This window comes from Arvicanthis niloticus, chromosome 15, assembly GCF_011762505.2.
Source record: "Arvicanthis niloticus isolate mArvNil1 chromosome 15, mArvNil1.pat.X, whole genome shotgun sequence".
Lineage (NCBI taxonomy): Eukaryota > Metazoa > Chordata > Mammalia > Rodentia > Muridae > Arvicanthis > Arvicanthis niloticus.
In genome coordinates this window covers 30562186-30586161 of record NC_047672.1, presented here as the reverse complement: position 1 = coordinate 30586161, position 23976 = coordinate 30562186, and the positions used below count along the sequence as shown (strand labels likewise).

Here is a 23976-nt window from a genome sequence, read left to right as displayed (position 1 = left end):
ACCTCATCACTCCATATACAGAACACTGAGTGAGCTGTAACTCTCTTTGAGGTCTAAACTGCCCAGCTGAGTTCAGATACTGAAATAGTTCTGAACTTGGCTGCCCAGGAGAAGCACCTGGCAACTGTTGGTAAATCCCTGGGGCCCAGCACAGTGACACAGACACTATGATATATTTGGCCCCTCCAAGGAGTTTTGAAACTCCGATCCACAGACCCTGAAAATAAAGCATTCAAATTAAATGGAGTGTGAAATACCTCTTGGGGCAGGTTTCCTTCACCCGGCCCACTGCCTGATTTGATGTCTTAGAAAATGGGCTTGCAAAGAGGCCTCCTTACCAATCATGCAAACTAATGCTTGGGTTAAGTGTGGCTACATCTTTAAGGTTCTCCTTGGGGTTTGCTTTGTTTGTAGAGTTGTGACTTAGGAAACTTTTTTTCTTAAAATGATTTTAGAACTCTCAGCTCATGAGTCTGGTGAGACAGCTCAGAGGGCACATGCCACCAAGCTTGAAGACCCAAGTTTCTTCCCAAGAACCCAGATGGTGGAAGGAGGGAACCGACTCCTGTGAGTTGACCTATAACCTCCATGTATCTGAGGTGCTATGTGTAAACCCACACATATCATTAATTAATCCACTAATTAATTCGATGCTTTCAAAAAGGGACTCCCAGCTCACTCTTGTGGAGTTATACCTGAACTATAGTATGCTCATCAGGTAAAGAAGGAGAAAACCAAGAAGACAGGTCACTTCCTTGAGAGGAGGGGAGTTTGAGTCTAGGATCCAGGAGCAGGCTAGAATTCTGTCCAGACTTTTGGAAACAGCACATCTCTTTCCATAGCCCAGAATGGACTTTCCTCAGAATGGAGAGGCCATTTCCTAGGTGAAAAGGTGAGGGGCAGAATTTGGATCTCCAACCTGAACTCAAGAGTGCCTTCAGCTGTAGGATCCTAGGGACAGGATGTTCAGGAGTGGGCCACAGGGCACTGGTCCTTAAGACACTCCTTTGAGGATAGTCCAAGCCTAGAGATGCAGACCTAGCTACAGTATGAGGCAAGTTCCTTTCTCTGTTACTCTCCTGGCCTTCTTATTACCCTCACCCATCAGATTTATTCAAAGTTAAGGGAACACTAGCTCCTAGAAAGAGATTTGCAGAATCAGAGCAAGAGAACAGCCATTGGCCAGTATACATTGCTCGGCAAAAGCTACCTTGGACACATATATCCAAGCACAGCAAACTAGCCTAAAAAAAATAATTTGAATTTTAACCACAACATGACTTAATTTAGTGCTCATAAGACACGGAAAGCCTGCTATACACAGTTACTTTCCTACAGACACCAGGCAAAGGAGGAGGGCAGTCTAGCCACTCTGCCTGCCAAGGGTCAGGAGATTGCTTTGGCTCTGTTATCAGGTCACCCACTCCACTGGGTGGCTATTCTGGCCATAGCTCATCTTATTCCTAGTCTAGACCTCAGTTGTTCTCACCCAGGCTGCACACACACCTCTTCCTCATATGTCTCCATCTATCCAGGCCTTTCAGCTATCTCAGAGTCAGATGGGCAAAAAGAGCCCACATTTTCCCACATCCTCTGTTCTCCATTGCTGACCTCTCTCTTTGGCAGAGCCCAGCTACTTACTGGCTCCTCCATGCCCCTCAGCTGCACTGTCTAATTACCACTTAGGCCCACTTCTAAACCTCCTCTCCATCCCTCTCACTGATGCCCTTATTCTGCCACCCCTGCACCGGCTAGCTTTATGTCAACTTGACACAAGATGGATTCACCAGAAAGGCAGGAGCCTCGGTTGGGGGTTGGGGGGGGGGGGTAGTATCCTTCATAAGATTAGGCTAGGGAGCAAGTCGGTAGGGCATTTTCTTCATTAGTGATTCATGTGGGAGGGCCCAGTCCATTGTGGGTGGTGCCATTCTCAGGCTGATGGTCCTGGGTTCTATAATAAAGCACATTGAGCAAGCCAGTAAGCAGCACTGCTCTGTGGCCTCTGCATAATCTCTTGCCTCCAGGTTCCAGCCCTGTTTGGGTTCCTATCCTGACTTCCTTTGATGATGAACTGTGATATGGAAGCATAAACTTAATAAGCCTTTTCCTCCCCAAACTGCTTTGCTCATGGTGCTTCGTCACAACGATAGCAACCCTAACTAAGACAAACCCCAGCACCTTTCACCAGAGTGACAGTTCATAACCAACCCAGAGGCCACATTCCTCCACCCATCTGCCGTGCCATCTAGAAGGCTCTAAGCTGTAAAACAACTTAGCTTAACTACCTGTTTCAACACAACCCCTAGCTATCAACATCCAATGGCACCAAAGAGGTCTATTTTTTTTGTCTTCTTCCTCTCTCCACTCTGTTTTTACTACCACCCTTCTTTCAGGAAAATATTAGCATCCAGTATTGATCCATTAGTTTCTCCAGACTTAAATAATCAAACACAAAGTCATATTACACGTGTTTTTTCTTCCTCAATGTAACCTCCACTTAATAGCCACCTTAGTTATCAGATTGATTGATACACTCTCACAGTGACTATATATATGTATGTATACATATATATGTGTATATATACATATGCATATATGTATATATGTATACGTGTGTATATATATATATATATATATATATATATATATAGAGAGAGAGAGAGAGAGAGAGAGTTAGTTCAGAACTATCAGTTTTCAGGTATCCACAAGGGGTCTTGGAATTTATTTCCAAAGCATAGGAGTGGGGGCTTCTGTGCCTCCTCTATCTGCAGGATGCACAAGAACTCAGAATTACAGGTATTGAATTGAATTACAGTATTGAAATATACGGCCCCAGAGATCGCAGAGCAACAAGGTAGAAGGAGGCTGGGATCCTGAATCTGACTGTGTGAAGCAAAATCACATACACAGTAAGCCATAAGAGACTGTAAAGCATTTACCCAGTGAGAGTTGGCAGTTGTTAGAGAATTCACCTGCCCTGATTAATACCAAACAGCCCAAGAACAACAGATCAGACCTTTCTAGATCAACCCAGCTAGATCAGACCTGTCTATATAAGACTGTTTGGCCAGCTCTGCCCCATTTTGGCCTTCTCCTGGTTTCCGTAACTCGACCTCAGAGACTAAGATCACAGAAGGAAAGTGAAATATGATTCTAGGTGTCACCTTTCAAAGGGTGTTACTGATTGTCAGCTAAAGTGATTTAAGCCCTGGAAAAACCCTCCATGTCCTTTTAACATCCAAAAGGAATCCTCTTCACACCAACCATCGATGTTAAATAAACAGGAGTCTCCATTAACCTGCACCTCTGTGCGATACTTTTTAAAGGCCCACGGTGTCACTCTCCTTTAAATGAACATACTAATTAGTGTATTAATAAATAGCTGAATGGAATCAATGAGACATGTAATCAAGGTCTGACCAGGAGACGGGGCCAGGCTGAAGAGGCTGAAGGGAAGGAGAGGAAGGAAAAGAATCTTATTAACAGGTTTGCCGAGAGGGGACATGTAAAATCAATGTCCGGAATTCAATGAGGACACAGCCAAAGTTGACAGTTGGTGGGAAGCTAAGTGCTTGCCCTGCCTCCTCCCTTCTACCTTTCTTTCTTTCCTGGTGAGGGTTGAGGGTGAGGGTTAATGGGACCAGCAGGGAGGACAGAAGTTAATTGGTGTTAGGAAACCCATTCAGAGCTGGTGTCCAAGATCGCAGCTGGAAGAATTGCCCAGAACGTCAGTCCGAAGGCCTAACTCCTAGACCTGTATTCAAAATACTAAAGAACAAGCTTAGGAGAACCGACTGAATTCTCAAGGAACCAAAAGATTCTGTAGTAGGAGTCATTTGTTTGGGGGAGGGGGCGTTAGTCTTAGTCACCCCCAAAGTCTGAGCTTTTTACCCCAAGATGCCTGATAGGGGGCCTGATCAAGGCAGCCTTAGAGGTCTCCACCTGTAAGAGACCACTATTCCCCTTCCTCAGTTCCATTTCTTGTGACACACCTCTGAGCAGAGCAGGAAGGCTCTAGAAATTGTTGAGAGAAAAGACCTTGCAAGTATGAGGTTTCCAGATGAACTGGGATCTGATTACTCACTCAGGTGAGCTCTGAAACCTGATTTACTCCAGCTGGGGCCCCATTCCTTTGGGCTGCAAATACCTAGTTGTCTTTTTCTTGGAGATAAACATTAGAAGAGATGCCTGGGTGTACAAAGTCCATTGGTGCCTCTGCCCCTCCCCCAAAGCCAGCTAAGGAACACCAAGAGGAGTGGACCATGCAGCAGACTCAAAGGCAATTAGAAATCAAGAATTTTTTTTCCTACTTGCCCAGCATTACCTGTGGCAAGCCATACCAGGCGGCAAAATTGGCTCCTTAACCCTGGGTAGACTACTGAGAAGCAATGCCCCCTCACCTCCCACCCCCACCCCCATGCCATGGAAATTAGCTTCCTTTTTCATTCTACTTGCTGGAGAAGGAAGTCTTTAAGTGTGTGACTCACACACAGTTAACCTTCTAGTCTGCCTGCCTCTCCCCGGGCACCGGTCTGTGCACATGTATGACCTTAGAGACCTAGCAGAGCCTACATCCTGAGCTCTGTTTCTGGCACCAGCTGTGGCTTACGACCCGCTCACCCTGAAGCCCACATTTCCTGAAAATGGCAGTGAGGACATATATTCAAGGAAGCATGGAGACACGGGAGAAGGCAGCTCTCAGTGGCTCTTGAGCAGTTTTCCACAATATGACTAGTCATGCCTTTTCCCAAGAGGCTCCCAGCACTATAGAAACATCTCCAGGTTTAGACCTGGCCTGACCCATTAGAAGAGCGAAGGAGTGACAACCATTAGCTCAGGGGCAGAACTTCCTGTCAGGTTCCTCACGTGAAATGAAATGCACAGGGGCCAGAGACTGCTGACCTAGTGGGAAATACAGACAGGTGGCAGATCAGCAGAGACGCACTCACTTTCCTGTCAGGTTCCAGAAGTCCTAGCAAAGTCTCCCTGTACCAGTCAACATCCTCGGAAGCGCCACGCTGGCATGCTGCTTCTTCGAGTCAAGCATTATGCTTTTCTCAACAAGCTATTCCTGCTGCCCAGCTTCTTATGCTGCGGGTCACCACATAATTGACTGTGGAGGTGGAGAAAACCTTGGCAGCGGTAAAAGGTTTCCGGAAGCATAACAACCAAAAATTAATTCAAAATCAAGCATGTAATGAATCCGAGGTGTGCCGGGCAGCGCTCTCTGCATTACATCACGCAGCTTCGCTGCAGCTTTGGGTCTGAACACACAGCATGTAAACCTTAGCCTGGCCATGCCGTCCTGCCCAGCAACACCAATGAGGAGCTGCAAGAAGCATCTCGGCTCAGGGTCAAGAGTGCTGTGCATGGTGAACCGCACTGTTTGAGTCTTGCCCATGGCATTTTTTTTGATCCCGTAAAAACCTAACAATTTGCTGAGGGAAAATACAGACTTTTAATATTTTCTGGCCATCAAGCCTCAGCATGTAAACGCCAAATTAGTTTGTCTTTGGATTGTGTTGTGTCAGAAACTTTTTTAAGAGTTTAAAGGGCTATAAGGGAAGGTTGGAGTGGGGGTAAGAAGGGGGAAATAATGTAATTATGTTGTCATCTCACAAAAGAAAATACAAATTTTTAAAAGTAATCTATACAGATTTTTAGACACCATGCTGTTTGAGGCACTGGAGAGCGCACTCGGCAGCAGATGCTGTTCTTGCAGTGGACACGAGTTTAGTTCCCAGCACCCCACACTGTGGCAGCCCACAACTGTCTGTAATTCTAGTTCCAGGGGGTCCACTGCCCACTTCTGGCCTCTGTGGGAACCAGTCAAGCACATGGTACATATCAAAATATTCACTGACATACATAAAAATAAATATTTTTTAAAGTGCTGTTTGAGTTGCCAGTTTAAGTTTCATTTTTTTTTAATCATTAAATGAATTTTGGCTTCAGATTAGGACAAAATTTCCAACAATTTCTAAAATGGACCTAGATATACTTTTGACATTCTATGCTGTGTCTGTATGAAGTAGCAGCCTTTGCACTGCTGGCTATAAAATGAAAATACTCAGAAAATCTGAAAAAATGCTGAAAATGTTCTGTGTCTGACAGTATCAAATATTTAGCCAAGATTTAATTCTCTATGAAAAAAAAACAAGTGTGCCCACCTTACTAGTATATAAATTTACTTTCATCTTTAATAAGTAGTAAAACTATACATAATTGCCAAAGAGTTGTTTTAAAATAAATTCCTTTATGATTTATAGTCAGAAAATGTTCGAGTTATAAACCTACTTCATGGAACTATAAAGTTAGAATCACCTAAGACTTTCTCAGGCAATGAGGGCCAGGAGAGAAAAAAAAAGGGGGCGGTTAAGAATCCCTCCATCATGTGTATGTCTCTGAGATTAGAAAATACTAAAGAGAACACAAAAGAGAAAGAGGGAAAAGGAAGGGATGACACTGAGGTCTTCACAGGCTTACCTGGATATTAACTGAAAACTAGGGAAGACATTAGAAAGTTAGAAATCACTGTGGGGAAAGAGAAAGGAAACACTTCCCTGTGCAAGAAGAAGACACAAGACCTGCTAACAGTGCGTATGAAAACGTGTTTCTCACCTGGAGGACATGGGTGTATACACTATAGCAAAGGAAGCAGATGAAGCTCCCTGTGAGTTCAACTCCAGCCTAGTCTACAGAGTGAGACCCTATCTAAAACTAAATAAGAAAACTCAATAAATAAACTACTGTATAGCGAATTAGAGACCCTATCTAAAGAAAGTAAAGGAAAGATGTAAAGAGACACTGTATGGTGCGCTTACAGCAAAATGTAACTTCTCGATTCTGTCTAAGGATTCCTATTTGGATGATGACAGGTGATTATAGAGACGGACATGGAGACTATAACTATTTCCAAACCAAATGTGCTATCTGGGCCACAGGCTCTTCTGTCATCACTGTAGATGGCTGGAGAATAAAGGATGACTCTGATGAGAATCCTGGGGTGAGGTTGTTCAGGGTGGCAAGAAGCAGAACTAACAAGCTTTAGGTCTGAAGACCAGGGAATAGCTTTGCACAACACTGTGGCTGCTTCTACCAATTGGACAATTAATATGCCAAAAAAATGCCAAGTTTTCTTTGGAGGACAGAACGGAAGGGATAATTTTTCTGCATGGTGTACTCTGCAGTGGAAAACGATCCTATTCAAAGCAGGCTACACTGTGTAGGTAGAAGACTCATCATCTTTAAAACACACTGACACGGAGAGGAGGGGGAGGGGAGAGGGAGAGAGAGGGGGAAAGAGAGAGTTAGTTACCAGGGTCTCCAAACTTTCATTCCTAATATTCATAGCTAATCATATTTCTCCACAGTCAACCCATGGTTCTTTCTTCTATGGTGCCAGTAAGAGTGTGCCTGGGAATAACCCAATGTTCCAAGCCAAAGAGTATGTCATCATGAAGAGATGGTACTTATTTTCAGAGCTGAGGAGCCTGGGAGAACTGAACATTCTCTGACAACTAGGATGCCTCAGGGCAATGGATTCTGATTGGATAGCTGGCCACACTCTGTGAAAACCATGCAGGAAAATCTCAGGGGGCCTTGCTATGTGGTCTAAGGTTATCTTGGCAGGAAACCAGGACCTGGGGCTGAACACAGTAGAAATGGGATGTTTTCATAACTATCCCTGTTGGGTGCAATTGAGCATATACAAGTCTGTAGATGCCACACACACTGAACATACCTCTCTCCTTGGGACTCACTGTAGGCAGACATTAGCAGATCATGTCCTACAATGGTTGGCATAGCATCTATGCAGTACTTAGCAGTGGTTAGTCACTGCCAAGAGTCTCCTGTGTTCTGTCTCTTAAAATCACATTTAGAGTCTCGGGTAGAAAAAACAGAATAAAAAAAAAAAGCCAATAAGCATCTCTATGGCTGGAGAGGGGGCATTATCTGTATCACCTCTGTGAGTGCTATAAAAATAAAGTACTATTACATGCTGGTACTGGCAAAATAAATGGCTAAACGGAACCCAGCTTGGTTGTGTAAACATGGCTGCTAAATCTAGACTCTTGGGGAATTTTTGACTCCTCCATAAATGAAAGAATCCCTATAAATATCTGAAGTCCTTTTTTAAGAGATCGTATTCAGAAAGAGGAAGAGAGAGAGAGAGAGAGAGAGAGAGAGAGAGAGAGAGAGAGAGAATAGATGTGGTAAGAACAGCTACCTTCACTTCTTTTACCGATGGTTCACAGAACCCCAAGGATTGCTGAAGCCCAGTACAAAAATAGATGTGACTATGAAGCAAGAGGATTCAAGTTCAGGGTGGCAAGAAGCAGAACTAACAAGCTTTAGGTCTGAAGACCAGGGAATAGCTTTGCACAACATTGTGGCGGCTTCTACCAATTGGACGGTTAATATATGCCAAACTGTACACAAACTAGTTCCCGTGTGTGTCCTTTAATTGTCACAGTGGTCCTTAATGTATTACTTAACCTTTTAGGGATAAAGAGATTGGGATAGCAACGGAAATAAGCAACAGACTCAGGGACAGAGCCAAAGAAGCTAACGTGAAATCTGTAAATTACAGTAATCTCCCTCTTATCCATAAATGATGCATTTAAAGATTCCCACTGGGTACCCAAAACTATAGATAATGCTGAATACCATAAATACTGCATATTCCTATATGTACATCATGCCTACAATGGACTTTAGTTTAAAAATTAGGCACCATAAGTGATTAACAACAATAAGTAATAATAAAATGCAACAAGTTTAGCAATATACTACAATGAATATAGTATAAACCTGGGTATATTTCTCTTCTTCAATATCTCGCTCCACTTGTGGCTGTGTGATCCCTCTGTGATGAGACAAGCTGAAGATGAAGGTTATAAGCACTGTGAAATACTATCAGACAGTTGCTTAGGTAGTGTTTAAACATACGTGCTTTAATACCAATAAAACCATAACAAGACAGCCCTGAGTAATGGGCGGGTAGCATACACAGTGTGGAGCCAATGCAGAAAGAAGGCGCTCTTGTCCTGAATGTGAATCACCTGAGGGCATGGATTTTGTGCTACTCACAGTGGTGCATGATTTTTAAACTTACCAAATTTCTGGAAGTTTCCACTTAGTGTGTTTGGCTTGTAGGTGACTGTAATGTAAACTCTGGGTAGTGTAACCATGAGCAAAGGAGGGTGTTTTGTGCTACCTCATCTTTCCACTTTAACTCATATGCATCGGGGGCATTGTGATCAGAGAGTTACACTTCTGCCCGCATGCTCGAGTGCGCGCACGCGCGCACGCACACACACACAGCCCGCAAACTGAGGGTTGAAAGCCTCCTTCAGAGCCCACACTTAGTGTTCCAACTGCACTGTCTCAGCAGGCATCACTGGATTTGTTAATGAGCATAAGAGGTGTTAGAATTTTTTCAATGGAAACTGATGTCAAAGACAGAGGATTGGTTAGAAGTTGCTTCCAGGAATCTTTGCCCTATGGGCATAAGTGTCTGGCAGCACAGAGCCCTTTGTAGCTCAGTTCTTACCAAGGACTCCCATTATGTCTGAGTTTCAGCCTTCAGAGCAGTCTACCCTCTGATCCTCTAGGTCATGAGCCCCTTGGGTGGGGCCAAGTTACCCTTTCAGAGGGTTTGCCTAAGACCACTGGAAAACACAGATGCTTACACTATGATTCATAACCGTAGTAAAATTACAGTTGCAAAGTAGCAACAAAAATAATTTTATGGCTGAGGGTCACCACAACATGAGGAACTGTCTGAAAGATTCAAAGCATTAGGAAGGCTGAGAACCACTGCCCTAAAATGCAAGTAGAGCCCTGTACCTAAAGTATTGCTGCCTCTGCCTCAGATAAGCTCGCCAGTGTCCCCCAAGTCAGTGTATTGCAGAATTTTTCATCTGTGGATCATACAGAAAATAGTTTTGCCTCACTCAAAAAACCAAAAGAAGGGGCCTCTGTCACCTGCGTTTCCCGCACCCTCTTGTTTGTGTGTGGTGGTGGGAGGTGAAGGGACTTACTGCCTTAGCAATGTGTCTCCTGGTAGAGCAGCTAGGACAGACATCATGTCCTTTCTCACCTGTAAGAGTAGGGTGGACCTGGTGACAGACAAAGGTTGTCAGGAGGGGGAGAAGTGAGTTCATAATCTGCTTTCAGTGGCAGGTAGTACAGAAGAAAGCCTACGATGGTCACCTATCTGTCATTACTGAAAACAATCTGTCCCTGTGGCAGTGTGGCATAAATTGGCTACACTGATGGGTCTGTCTGCCTCGGAGTCTAGACTGGGTCCTCGGCACTCTCAGACCCAGGAACGGTAACTCAATGGTTATTTGTCAACCCCCAAAGGGATGCTCTACAGGAAATGTCATGGCGAGGGTTCTGCCCTTGGTGCCAGGCTCTTTCACATTTTTATCAGGAATTTGAATAAAGACTGAGAATCACATTTATCACACTTGCAGATGACAAGTTCCAGGACTCTGGAAGGTCAAATGAGACAATACAAGAACAGTCATGTGGTATTACAGTATGGCTAAGCCCACTGACTGGCATAACCCACCGTTGAAGCAATCTGTCAAAAAAAAAAAAAAAAAAAAAAAAAAGTCCCTCCACCCCAAATTAAATGTTCTAAAAATAAGTTCAGATTTTAAATTTCAAGTAAATACATATATATGGATAATATATATCTATACTATATCCATAGATAGATAGATAGATAGATAGATAGATAGATAGATAGATAGATAAAAACTACCAGACTGCAGACTGCAGTGATCATGTAAAACACACCCAAAATGAAAGTGGGCAGGGCTGCTCCTAATTCCTGACGTCTCTGAGCAGCAGCCTGCCAGGCACATAAATTTGACCCTGGGATTTGCTATACTCACCCCCTGCATGTGATGGCTACCCTGTCAGAGGCAGAGTCATCCCTAACTAATGAACAGGGAGAGCCAAAATAAGAGAAAGCTTTCCTAACCTCTTAACCGCTACCAGGGTTGGGGCTTTCCCATCATCCCCTGCAAAGGATCCCAACTTGCCAACCCCAACAGGGTGTTTGACTCAGACAAGACAGATAGGAAGTGAGTTGGCAAAAGCCTGCTAGTTGATATTTTCTTAGCCAAAGATAAAAAAGACTGGGGAAGTAAAGGCTTGAAAATAGGTAGGCAGCTGCCAGGGGCAGCTGTTCATGCCCTCTAGGAAAGACCTCTATTTCCTGGACTTTTACAACCATTGTGTGTGTGTGTGTGTGTGTGTGTGTGTGTGTGTGTGTGTGTGTGTGTGTTTGATGTTTATGAAAGCTCCGAATTTTCTGGTTCAGGACAACAGGAAGTCAGCCAGTGTATTGGTGTTTTCAAGTTGGAAAGGAAGAATTAACAGCCCCACCCCCTGGCCCCCCAGGAGATACAGTAAGTGTGTGATCAAGCCTCAGCTCACTGGATGCCCATTCACCACCTACTGGGAAGTAAGGATGACTAATAGAATCAACACACTAACATGCAGCCATCTCCACATGCAGATTCTCCTGTGAAACTGCTTCCCACTTCCTATGGACTCACTGTTTCCCCGTGGCTAATGTCCTCCACCATCTGGCCACTCAAACAGTCCTTTCAGTCAAAATTAACACGTGCTTATAATCCCTGCAACTCAGGAGGTTGAGATAGGGGGTTTATTTGTCGTTCAAGGCCAGCCTGGGCTACATAGAAAAGTCTCATCTTAAAAATGAAAAATAAATAAATAAATAAAAGAATAAGCCAAAAGAAAAGATATTCCTCTTTTGAAGCTCAGAAAACGTAGTGATTATGTGGAGAGAGAGAAGAAAATCAAACATTAGGTTGGGTCCAGCGGGAATTATAAATGTGTGTGTGAAGATGGTTGCTCTCAAGAAGTGTGCAATTAAGTAAATGGAAATACCCAAAATAAAGTCAATAAATTGCAATTTACCAGGAAACTCTTGGCAGGCTGACTTTGCAGAGAGTCTCTAAGTAAGCTACGCCTGCCACGGGAAAAAAATAAATAAAATAAAAGGCCTGGACCCAGGAAATGGCTGGAATGTAAGCGTTCAAAAACTTGGTTAGCCAGTTAAAATCTCTTCCAATCCCGGCAATATTTTAAAGTTTGCAAATATAAGTTTTAGGCGAAAATGCCATTCTTTCAAAACAATATGTGCTGGGGAAATTTTATTTGACAGTTGCAGGATTCATTTTCTATATTTGGCTGTGTGATATGCCTTAGACTTTTACTCTGGCTCTCTTGAAGGCACCAACACGAGCCCCCATCAAATTAAAACTGAGAGCGATTACATCACTGTAAATCCTAATGCAAATAAAATAGTATTTCACTGGATAATGACAGCCAGTAACATAAACACAGTTTATACAAATTATTTAATGAGCCCTTTTCTAAGTATTTGCCAAGAAAGGCCAGTCTTGCTTCAGTCCTGGAAGGAGGAACGGGAATGAAGAGAACTGAGTAAGGAGCAGTCAACACTGAGAAGGCTGAGTTCAACAAAGCTTGCTTTCTCGACTTCCACCCAACACACAGTCCGGGGCTCGGCATCAGCCCAGAGTCTCCATCAGACTTGACACGATGTACATAGTTGACATACTGAATCCAGAGCATTCAATGTCTCTCGTTGAGTCTTCTTTCCCCAGATGCCGGGGCTCCCCTCTGAGGATGTCCCCGTAATACATTGGTCAATGAGAAGCCTCCAAAAAGAAGCATAAGAAAGCAATGGAAAAAGAGGGGGAGCAGTGGAGATGCACACCTTTGCCAGGGCTTGGAGAGAGCTGTGTGTGGGACTCAGACGTCCACTTCTAGAGGCACAACAGCAGTGTAGAGCTCCCCAGAAGAGCTGAGTGTGTCCACTGCTCTCCTTCCATTCTGGCCACAAGCATTGCGGTTGCGTTGCTTCCCTTCCCAAGGTCTCAAGCCCTGCTTTCTGCCCCCTAGTAAGGAAAGAGTGTGCTACCAGATAAACCAGAGAAACTACTGACTTTTCCAAGGCCAGAAGTGCAGCCACAGTGGACACAATATACTGAGAACAGTTAAGCATGCACAAAACTGGGCACAGAGGCATGAGTAGATATGACCAGGAATTCTGCTGCTTCTGTGGATCTGTTAAAAAGGGAGTACCCCCAACTGGGAAGTGGTGGCACACGCCTTTAATCCCAGCACTTGGGAGGCAGAGGCAGGTGGATTTCTGAATTCGAGGATAGCCTGGTCTACAGAGTGAGTTCCAGGACAGCCAGGACTACACAGAGAAACCCTGTCTCAAAAAAAACAAAAAAAGTGGGGGGTGGAGTACCCCAAAACACTGCCTGTGCCCCTACTCCAGCTCCTGTTCCAGCTCCATTCCAGGAGGAAGGCCATAGGTCAGCCATGTTTAGTATCAGCTGAGATGCCCAGAAATGATCTCATAGACAGCAGATCCATCATCTGCAGCTACATTGTAATTCTGTAGCTACAGGCAACCTCTAGGCTGAACTCTTGGAAGCCTGGCAGTATAGAATTGGTTTGAACAGTGGTGGTGCTAGTGAGGCACCCTGCTCTGAGCCCTTCACCCCTCACCTAAGACTGATCGATCACCTTCCACAGAGGCACAGGGAGCTAAAAAAGTTGGTGTATTTCTTCTCCAAACTCCACTCAAAGCAAATGGCGTGTTCTCTTCAGTTCCTATGCTGAGTCCTCAGAATGAACACACAGAATCAGACTCACACCAGCAGTCCAGTCTATATCTCCTGCAGAGAACAGGGGCCACAGAATGGAACCCTTCCTGTAGAATGCTAAGCCCCTGAAGGGCAACAAACGCTGCTTTAATACCTACTAGGCACTAAGCTCTACTTGGCATATTGATTCAACTGCCTTCGCTGTACCAGTGTGAAGCAAAAGTATGAGCACAGAGGGAGTGTAGCTCCTGAGCTCCCTGCATGGGAATTGCCCTGCTTATAATAAAGGCATTTTAGCAATAAAAAAATTTTTTAACACTCTGGACCAAGCCAGACCTATCCAGTCACCTTAACTATGCAGACTGGCTCTACTGTTTAGTGGTGGTTCCAATGATATGCAACCCAGCTCTGCCACCAGCAGTTTGAGGGGTTCCCCCTTAGGGACCTGCATTTAGGTAAAGCTGAATCCTGGACAACCTATAGAAAGGAATTTTAGTATAGACCAGAGTGAAACAAAGCTGAGTGGGTTTATTAAGGTATGTGTGAATGTTAACGAGTGGGGGAGATGCTTAAGAAAAGGAGGGTACCTGGAGAGGAAAGGGCTTATTTGGCTCACACTTCCACATCACTGTTCGGCATCAAAGGCATTCAGGGCAGGAACTCAAGCAGAGAGGAACCTGAAGGCAAGAGTGGATGGAGAGTCCATGCTTCCATCAGCTGCTGCTTACTGGCTTGTTCCTCATGGCTTACGCAGCCTGCTTTATTATAGAATCCAGGACAACCAGCCCAGGGGTGGCCCCACTCACAACAGGATGGGCCCTTCTCCATCAATCACACTTACACTAAGTGAGAAAATGCTCTACAGGCTTGCCTACAGCCTGATCTTATGGAAGCATTTTCTCAGTTGGGATCCCCTCCTCTGATGGCCTGCTAGGCACAGGGTGCCACAACTAGCCTGTGTCGACTTGTCAAGTTGACATAAAATTAACCAGCACAGGTGACTTCACCATAGATGTGTGTGTGTGTGTGTGTGTGTGTGTGTGTGTGTGTATGTGTGTGTGTGTGTTGTGTTGTGTATTAATCTTGTGGCTTTCTAAGTTACATAATTTATGAAAAAATTTAAAGCCAAGTTTAAAAAGTTGAATGAAAATATATGAGCTGGTTTCATTAAAATAAATGAACCGGCTTAGCCATTTCTCCAAATGTAAAGAATTTGCTTTTGTAAGTGAAATCATACATGGTTTTACAAGGTACATCATTTGAATTTCAGAATGAGAGTGGACTGTTGGCAAGGCTAAGCTCAGGGCCACAAATCTCTGGACATGAGTGTAGTCTGTGGCTTTTAACATTCTTATTGGAGATAGCTTTAGGAAAACACACACGTTTTCTCTGCGGGTAACTTTGAATGTATCGGTTGTGTTGAAATTCCCTGACTCTCAGCAGGAAAGGCCAACTAGACCCTAGGATGAGAGACTTCTTCCTTGTCACATGCCCCTCTAATTTACCTTGTCTTTTTATCATGGCTTCACTATCACCCAGGACATTGGACTGGATAAACAAACCATTATTCCTGAGGGGCAAGGTCAAAATTTATTTGTCATCTCCTAGGTCAATGAAGCTTCTTTCACTAGACTGTAGTGTTTGGAACGCAGATTCGCAGCAATGGGGGGTTGGGGTGGGGGTGTACCAAGAAACAGAACAAGAAAACAAGCAGAACAAAGACCTGTCATTCTCCATTGTCATCTTTCCTCCAAGCTTTCTCTTTAATCCTGTGGGTACTGCTCAACCTCCCAGGACTGCCATTTTTTTTTCTACTGGAAAATAGTGGGGCTCTCCTAAAGCTAGGTGGATGCCTGGAGAACTGCTAGAAGCATCTCAAGTAAATTGTTCGAGACAGCATGTTTAATTCAAAACATGAATCGTTTGAAAAATTTAAAAAAAAAAAAAAAAAAAAAAAAATCCATGCATCTTCTTCCAAGTTTACCAAGCTACTTCCAGATCCCAAAGTAAGCTCTTAAAGTCCACAGTCACAGAGGTAAAAACAAGCCCAGCATGGGTAGGCAGAGGATGTTCATATCCACTGGTCTCTGGTCACCTCTACCCTCACCCAGCCCCGTCCCAATCTAGAAATCTCAGCTTTATAAAGAATCTCACTTGCCACCAGCTGCTCAAATTGGACATCTATGAGGGATACCCAATTCTCCTTCCCTTGTTCTGCACACCTTTACCACCATGGCTACCATCACTACCATGGCTACCATCACTAACTTGAACTCCTCACACCTCTCAAGCCTCTTTCTTTCTTATGTTTTTTTTTCACTGTGTTCAGCTCCTGCTCAGGTCTCCCCTGAGTTACTAGAGTGCCCTGACTTCCAACCATTCTCTACATGGTTCCCCACTGAGACCTTTCTGCAGGAGAATCTGATCATATTGGTTCTCTTCCTTGGGTTGTCTCCCAAAGCTTGACCCTTTGCCTACAGAGAAAACCCCTCCCTGGGATACTTATGCAGGTCCTGGCCTGGCCTCTCACCACCCCTTCCCACTTGGCCCTGAACTGGTTTATAGGACCCCAGGGCTGCAATGTTACATACTCGCCCTGCCTCCCTATGCTGTTCCCTCCATCTCAAGCCTCTCTTTGTATACTCACAGTTCTACTCACCCTTCAAGACTCAGTTTAGCATCTCCTCCAGCAGAGGGTCTTCTCTACATCCACCTTCTTGTTTCTGGACACATGCCCACTTATGATCTCATTCTGCCCCCATCTTCCCCATGAGTCATTTAGATTCTGGTCACACTCTGCTATAGCCATGATACACTGTTCCCTAGAGAGGTGGAGAAAGCCCTTTCCTTTGCAACCACTTCTTCCACAGTTTCTGGCACATAGTAGGCACTCAGCAGAACCTGGCTGAATGAATGGCTGATAGGATAGTTGCGCAAATCTCCTGTAGCATCACAGTAAAGTTCTCCAGCTAAAATAGCAACATGTATAGGGATGGAGTGCAATGAAGTGAGATTGTAGGGAGACCATGCCTCTTTCCTTCTTCAAAGTGCCCAGCCTAAGATCCAATGACCGACATTGGAACACAACTCTCTGACCTACCCTTCCCAGACCCCTGTTTCTGATGCTAACCACCCAGTCCTGTTTTCTCCTGCTGTCCCAACTACATTGTTCTTTCTGGCCCCAGGCAAATGGGTTTAATCCTTTATAGCTCTTTACCAGATCAGCAAATGGAAGATGCCATGTAATCTCACCAGGAATCATGGTGAGGAGCCTACCTCTCCCACTCTTTTTTGATTTTTCTCTTGACCTTGTGTGTAAACAGACCCTGCTTTCTGAAGCCAGGCCTTTAATATGCATGACCATATTCATCCTCCTGGGCTGCAGGTGAGGGGGAGAAAGGCTTGTCCCTGGCTTTAAAGAAACAGAAAGAGAGGTGTTGACCAGATAGATAGACTGTAGAATACTCAGCAGACATAGGATTGGAAGGCAGGCCTCCCTATTCCCTGACCAGCACATAATTCTTCTTCAATTGCTCTGAAAATAAAAACCACAGGATTATTTTGCAAGAGAGAAAAAAACCTCAGCCTGAAGTAGCTGTAGCAACATTTCAGACAAGCTCCAGTCGGAGGACCCTGTAACTTACGTAAATGACTTCTTATTATACCACAACTGACAACTGCAACATGGCAGTCTGCTGCTCCCTCGGACTGTTCTCCTTGTCGATTGTGTGGTTCTCCCAGAAAGAAGACTCAGATATATCCTAATCAGGAAAACAAGATACATGATTCCACCCTCAGCCCCAGATTCGCCTTCCCTGTGGCTTGGCATGGGCAGGGTCACAGAGAAACTGATGGATAGTTCCCTGTGAGCCGAACCCCCCCTCCCATCTGCCTTCTGCTGTGTCCCTGCAAATAGGATTTCTACTTTTTTGAGAAAGAGAGAGAGAGAGAGAGAGAGAGAGAGAGAGAGAGAGAGAACAGTTTATAAGGAAAAAATGAAGTGGCAATTTCCCAACACCACTAGGAATCAATACAAGCTGTTATCAGAGGTTTTCCCTCAAAGGGTGGCTGCCATGCTTTTCCTAAGTTGAGAGCAACAGAGCTCCAGTGCTTGACTTACAACTGCTTCATCAGAGCAAGATAGTTTAAATTTAAAACTCACTGCAGTTGGGTTTGAACTCAGCTGGGACTTGATTTACTGCTAATTCATTTCTCCGATTCCTATAATTCTAAACTCAGTCACCAAACAGTTTAGCGCTGATAGAATCACCGGTGTGGTGCGTTATGAATGGGTCTCAGGGGAGTGTGCGTGTGTGTGTGTGTGTGTGTGTGTGTGTGTGTGTGTGTGCTAGCAACTGTTATTCATTCTGGAACTAAGCATGCACTGAGGGTACTGCAGGCCCAACAACTGGGCAAGTGAATTGTTAGTTGATGTCGCTGGCCAAACACCACTGGAATGGTACCTTTGTCAATACAAAACACAACTGTCCATCCAAAGGCTGTAAGAGATAGTTTACACTGACCCATATATGAGTGTGGTCTGGGAACCCAGATTTGCATTGCCTCGGTCAACATGATCCATCACGGAAATGGTTGTATGAACACAGATCAAAAGGCAGTCACAAATCAGAGCATTCACCAACTGCATTGAGACCACCAGAAGGTGGGTTACAGCAACATGTGAAAGACTCTACTGTAGGTTTTAGATACTATCTGATGACATTCTTTAGCTTTGGGGATGGTGGAAGCTAATGGTTTACTAAGAATATATTCTGAAGGTTTTACTTGGTAGTCAGATACAGAGGTGGGTAATATATATCTATGTTAAAAAACTAAAGATAAACCAAGATGATTTGGGTTCTCTAACTGCAATGTTCTGACTCTCTGAAATCATGATGTTCTCACCAGTCAAGTTAAAAAATCTCTAGGAACTTTAATTCACGGTCCCCCTCTCACGTGTACTTGTGTGTACATGCATACACACACACACACACACACACACACACACACACACACACACCATTTACCTATGTAAGATGAATAGCAGGTGGAAAAATGATTCCTCTGGGTCACTATTTGATTGTTAAAGCCATAAATCTACAGTCAAATCACAAACCTTCATCTCCCTTGAGGGTGGCAAAGGCTTTCCAACATACCCCAGGAAAAAAACTGCTTTCAACTATTCACAATTTAGAGAAATGTGTCTTAATGTAAGCCTCATTTGTTAATTTGATAAAGGCTATTTCTCTTTGCCAGCTATACAAAGGTCTGTTTTCCTTATGTGCAGCTGGGATTGGGGGAGATGAAAAGGTAAATGTCATTACTCACATGCTTTGCAAACATCCACCTTGATCAATGATGTGCAACCGAAAGGGACCACTTGTTGAAAACAAGTCCATGATCTGCAAGAGCTGCATTCCCACTTCTGAAAACCATCCCTGATGAAGAGGGCACCTGCCTGAAGACCATGGCCATGCTCACAAAAGTTCTCTAGAATTCAGTAACTTGGAGCTTCTGAAAAGCAAATGACAGGGACAAGAGGTGGGTGGCATCTCTGACAGCTGGACCTCACTAGTCTTCACTTTTCCAATACAGTGGATTCCTCTTGCTAATATGGTCCCCTCCAAGTTGACCTTGAACTTATAAGTGTCCCATTGAAGGACAGCATCTCCTAAAATTTTGCCTCTGCCACTGCTTCCTCTTCATTGCCCTCCTCCTCCTCCTCCTCCTCCTCTTCTTCCTCCTCCTCTTCATCATCATCTTCATCATCAACAACAGCATCAGCATCATACCATCATCTTTCTCTCTAATTTCTCTAGTTATGGAACAAAGCCAAGAATCTTGCACATGCAATCACAAGCAAACACTGAACTATATTCCCAGCCCAAAAATGCTTTCTACCCAATGAAACCCTCATCCCAGGAGTTATCGGCAGGTTTAAATGCATCCACACAAAGCCACTGCCAAATAAACTGGGAAACATTTGGTTAACAAGGAGCAAGTTTCTCCATAGCAATCCTCCTTTAACTTTAATACACTTGCTATGCATCCCTAGATGGAGAGGACACAAGAGACATATCTGCAGAACTTGCTTGGTCCTGTACTTTTTTTTTTTTTTTTTTACTGGGACATGAAGAGAGGACAGCCAGTGAATTAGTCTTTAGAAGGCTCTGGGTAAACTAGGTTGGCTGTCCCTCTCCGTCTATCAGCCTCTAACCCACAGCGAGTGTCACACAAAGAGTAATACTTTGATGCTATGCCCATCAACGTAAAGAGCCCACCTCACCCTATCTTCCCTCATTCTATGCATTCGGCAAACACTTATTGATCACCTAAAGAGGATACACTCTGGGTTGGGCTGTATATAAGAGAAGTATTAAATGGTTCCTCTCAATCTAGGACATTAGGAAATAATAGTCATCTCTTGGCATCTGCAAGCGGTTGGTGGGGAGGACAATGCCACACTCCATGGATTAAAAACCTCTGTGAACACTCAAGACTGTTATACAGAGTGATGTAATGCTTGCATACATGCAGCATAGGCCTATACCCTGTATACTTTAAATCATCTCTCGATGACTTTGAACACTAATACAATGGGAAGGCTATGTAGATGGCTGTTATGCTGCGCTGTGTAGGAAATAATAACAAGGAAAAGAGTCTGTTCGCATATGGCAGCAATATGATTGGTTTTAATATTTTCAATGCACAGTTAGTTGAAACCACAGATGTGGAACCCGTGGATACAGAGAGCAGGTTGTACACGATTTCAATTGTCATGACTGCCCTTGCTGGCAACAGCTTCTTTGTCATTGTGGGAAAGAACGAATGGAGTTCCTGATTGCACAAGATACGCTTTCAAGCAGGGGTGGAGCACAGACCTCAGGCAGGCTACTCTGAAGACCCTAGTCTCTGTGCCAGTGAGTTGTTCACAATCAGTCGGTGGTTAAAGGCAAGAGCATTTAGGGGAGGAAGGCGGGTCAGCCTCTAATGGGGAAGAGAGCTGAGAGAGAGGTCACAAGCACTGTGTGATCACTGAGCCTCTGCCCAGCTTGACCTGAGAAGAGCTTCAAAGTGCAAGAGTTAAAAAAAATAAAAAAATAAACATCAGAGAGGACAGAGCTGACTAATAGCGACAACTTAAAGAAATAGGTTATGCAGAAATACCCTCTATTGTACCACACGTCGATACTTACAACAGTACTCAAATCTAAGAGGAAAGACAGGTCATTTGTTTCTATCCCAGGCTTCCCAGCAACTGTGCTTTCAGCTCACACGAGCAGAAGCGTCTGTGATTCCCCAATACTACTGAAGAAGGCAGTCCTGGGGCTAATATATCTCAATGTCAGGGAAACATCTTGCTACTCATCCAATATCTCTTCTTATTGTTAATATGACCAACTCAATAACTTTATCAGTGTTATCTAATTATAAGTCATAAACTAATTTCACCAAGAGCAAAAAACGGTGTAGCAATAGCCCTAAGGAATGCCAGCATTCATTCCTAATGTGGTTTCAGTTGGGAATGTGGGCTGGGTGTCCCACAGCGTGGTTGGCTAAGGCTGCCACAACTCTATGAGTTTAAAGAGTTCTTTACACAAGAGACATTCACGCAGATCTGTTCTATCCCACAGTTCCCAGCTTCAGCCATTCTCTGTCCCGACCCCCTACCCCCGTTCATGTGATAACTCATGCCAACCTTCTTATTCTAAAGGTATCACTGGCTTTCTTCCTTTGGAACAAAGGTTGGATTCTATTGTCAGACACAACAGGAGGATCCCCAGAGGTCCAGCTCCTGGGCCTGACCTTCTCTCAATACAGTGATGTCTCACCAGCTCCTGGGGAAGCTGGGCTGAGATCAGGGGTGAGGGACAACAGGCTAGGGACCAAATCCAAGCATCCTCATTTTTAACCAGAACAATACTGTCTGCACTTCTTCTGGGCACTAGGGTTTCATATAAAATTTCAGTTGAACAAGGACTTCTTCTACTTTATATTAAATGTCTTTAAAATTATCATTCCAGAACAACCTCCCAATTTTGTAACTGGTAGCACTAAACATAAGGTGAACTCTTCAAAAAATCCCTTTTCTGGTAAAATATCAAGCTGAGATTTACATTTTGCTATATCCAAAGCCTACTTTCCTTAACACCAGTAGCTATTAAGCAAATATATATATATATATATATATATATATATATATATATATATATATGAATCATTTATGAATCTATGTGTCCACATGCCTGAGAAATCCTCCTGCCTTGGAAGGACAAAGGGAAGGGCAGAGTGTGGGGATGGCTCAGCAGATGTTGTGACCAGGGGCACAATTCTAATAACCTGGTGACTGCAGTCATCAGAACCCAAGGCTTGGTTATAAAAGTTCAGCTGAAACTATTCGTTTAATAATAAGGACTCAAGAAAGCATAGGCTACAGAAATGACTCAGTCAGTAAAGTGCTCACATACAAGCATGGAGACCTGAGTTTAATCTCCAGTGCCCACATAAAGAAGCCAGACACAGCAACATGCACTGTGATCTCAGCACTAGGCCTGCGGACAGGAAGTTTCTACGGCTTGCTGGCCAGCCAGTCCTGCCAACTTAGCAAATTCAAGGTTCAGTGAGAGACCCTGTCTTAAAAAATAAAAGGCTACAGAGATCAACTGAAGAAGATTCTCAGGATTAACCTCTGGCTTCCACATATACAAGCAGATGCATAAGCAGACATATGAACATGTGCACACATATACACAAAAAAAGCCATGTAGACACTCATATGTACACATGTGGCAGTGTTTATATTGATGGATTCCAGGGCTACACCACTGTGGAACGTCCCAGTAGGTTAAAGTCTCTGAGAAACCCTACAGCAGGAAACTCGTTTAGCTCTTATACCTGGTGTCTATTCACACATCCACAGAATGGACTTTGGGAATATTTGCTCTCTTATTACCTTCCAGAAGCAAGTCTGAGATGAAGAGTGAGAAGAAGAACTTCCCACCATTTGTGATGCTGACATGCCACGTGGACTGGTTCAATAGAAAACCCAGTGCCCAGTGCCACCACATGCCCAACGTGAAGAGAAACAACCCACCAGTTCTGCTTCACTTACTTTTCCTCCTCGTGGCCTCTGAGCCAAACTCAAGAGCCAATTTGTCCACCTTCTAGTTCTGGGGTCTTTCCTGCCCTGAGGGAAGTGAGCCCCATTCTTACATTCTTAGGAGAGTTTCCTGGGCCTATCCGACAGGAAGTGCTGGTCTGCAGTGATGAGCAGGAAAGACTTGCAATTGCTGTAGTTTCAATGACCAGGCTCAAATCGCTCCTCTCCTGCTTCATAATGAAAGACTTTTCCTTGTGAGAACTGGGGAATTGATCGTGCTTAGGCTGGGTTCGGCACATTGACTGTGCAGACAAGATCCTCTTAGCTAGTGATGTGTTTTGTGTTGGAGTGACAAAACATCCTAAAATCCAATTTGCTGTTGCGAATCCCAGTTCATGGAAAAGGCACCGTGGAGGGGAGTAGATATTCCAGCTTACAGCCCCAGGCTCCTAAGATGCTTCTGAAGTCACAGGCACCTGTTGACTTAAATATTAGTCCTGTCTGTCTCTCCTACTCCTGTAGTGATAAAAATCCTAAGGATACGCCTTCTAGACACCTCAAATTTAGCAGAACTTTCTATGCTGCACAGTGCAGGGAATAAAAGCAAATTACATCGTGCATGGAATAAAACTTTGTCTTTTGAAAGTTAGAATGAATCTATAACCACTCTCTTTTCTGTGCCCAAGAGTCTGCACACTAAAGGGACTGAGTCTGCAGAGTCCTGGCTTTGGAGTGGGACAGCACTCACCATGGTACCTAGCTTCCCCGGGGCCCTGCTGTATCTCTATTAATGTCTTAATGTGATTCCTAGTGGCTCAACTCAGACTGTGCTCTCTCCACCCTCCTCTTCCTCCTTCTCCTTCTCTTCCTCCTTCTCCTTCTCTTCTTCTTCCTCCTCCTCCTCTTCTTTTCTATTCCAAATTGCATTACAGCCACAGGATTACCCTCCCTGTGCAAGCCACTGGCACCAACCTCCACCTATGATTACATGACATTTTCATGCTTCTGGACCCTAAAGCTTAGATCCTGAGAGCAAGTGAATGAATGAAAGAACAACTACAGGGCACCACCTGTGAGCAATGTCATCGCACGAATCTGTGCCTTAGAGTGAACTGGCCATCTGTTGCCTAGCAACCTGGGGCCTCAGGCATCTTTAACTGTCATCTCAGCCTAAGTTCTTATGCCATC

The 23976-nt window shown here is 44.2% G+C and overlaps 1 protein-coding gene across 2 annotated transcripts in view; it reads right to left on the bottom strand.

The window, feature by feature from the left end:
• The window catches only part of Plxna4 (plexin A4), a 445710-nt gene that overhangs the window by 416191 nt on the left and 5543 nt on the right, over positions 1-23976 (bottom strand). Inside the window, exon 2 of one of the 2 annotated variants that reach the window (XM_076913573.1) lies at positions 19017-19202. The exons of the other annotated variant lie outside the window; for it this stretch is intronic. The gene's annotated coding sequence lies outside the window, so the exon portion shown is untranslated. The remainder of the gene's footprint in view (positions 1-19016; positions 19203-23976) is intronic. 2 annotated transcript variants of the gene reach the window in all.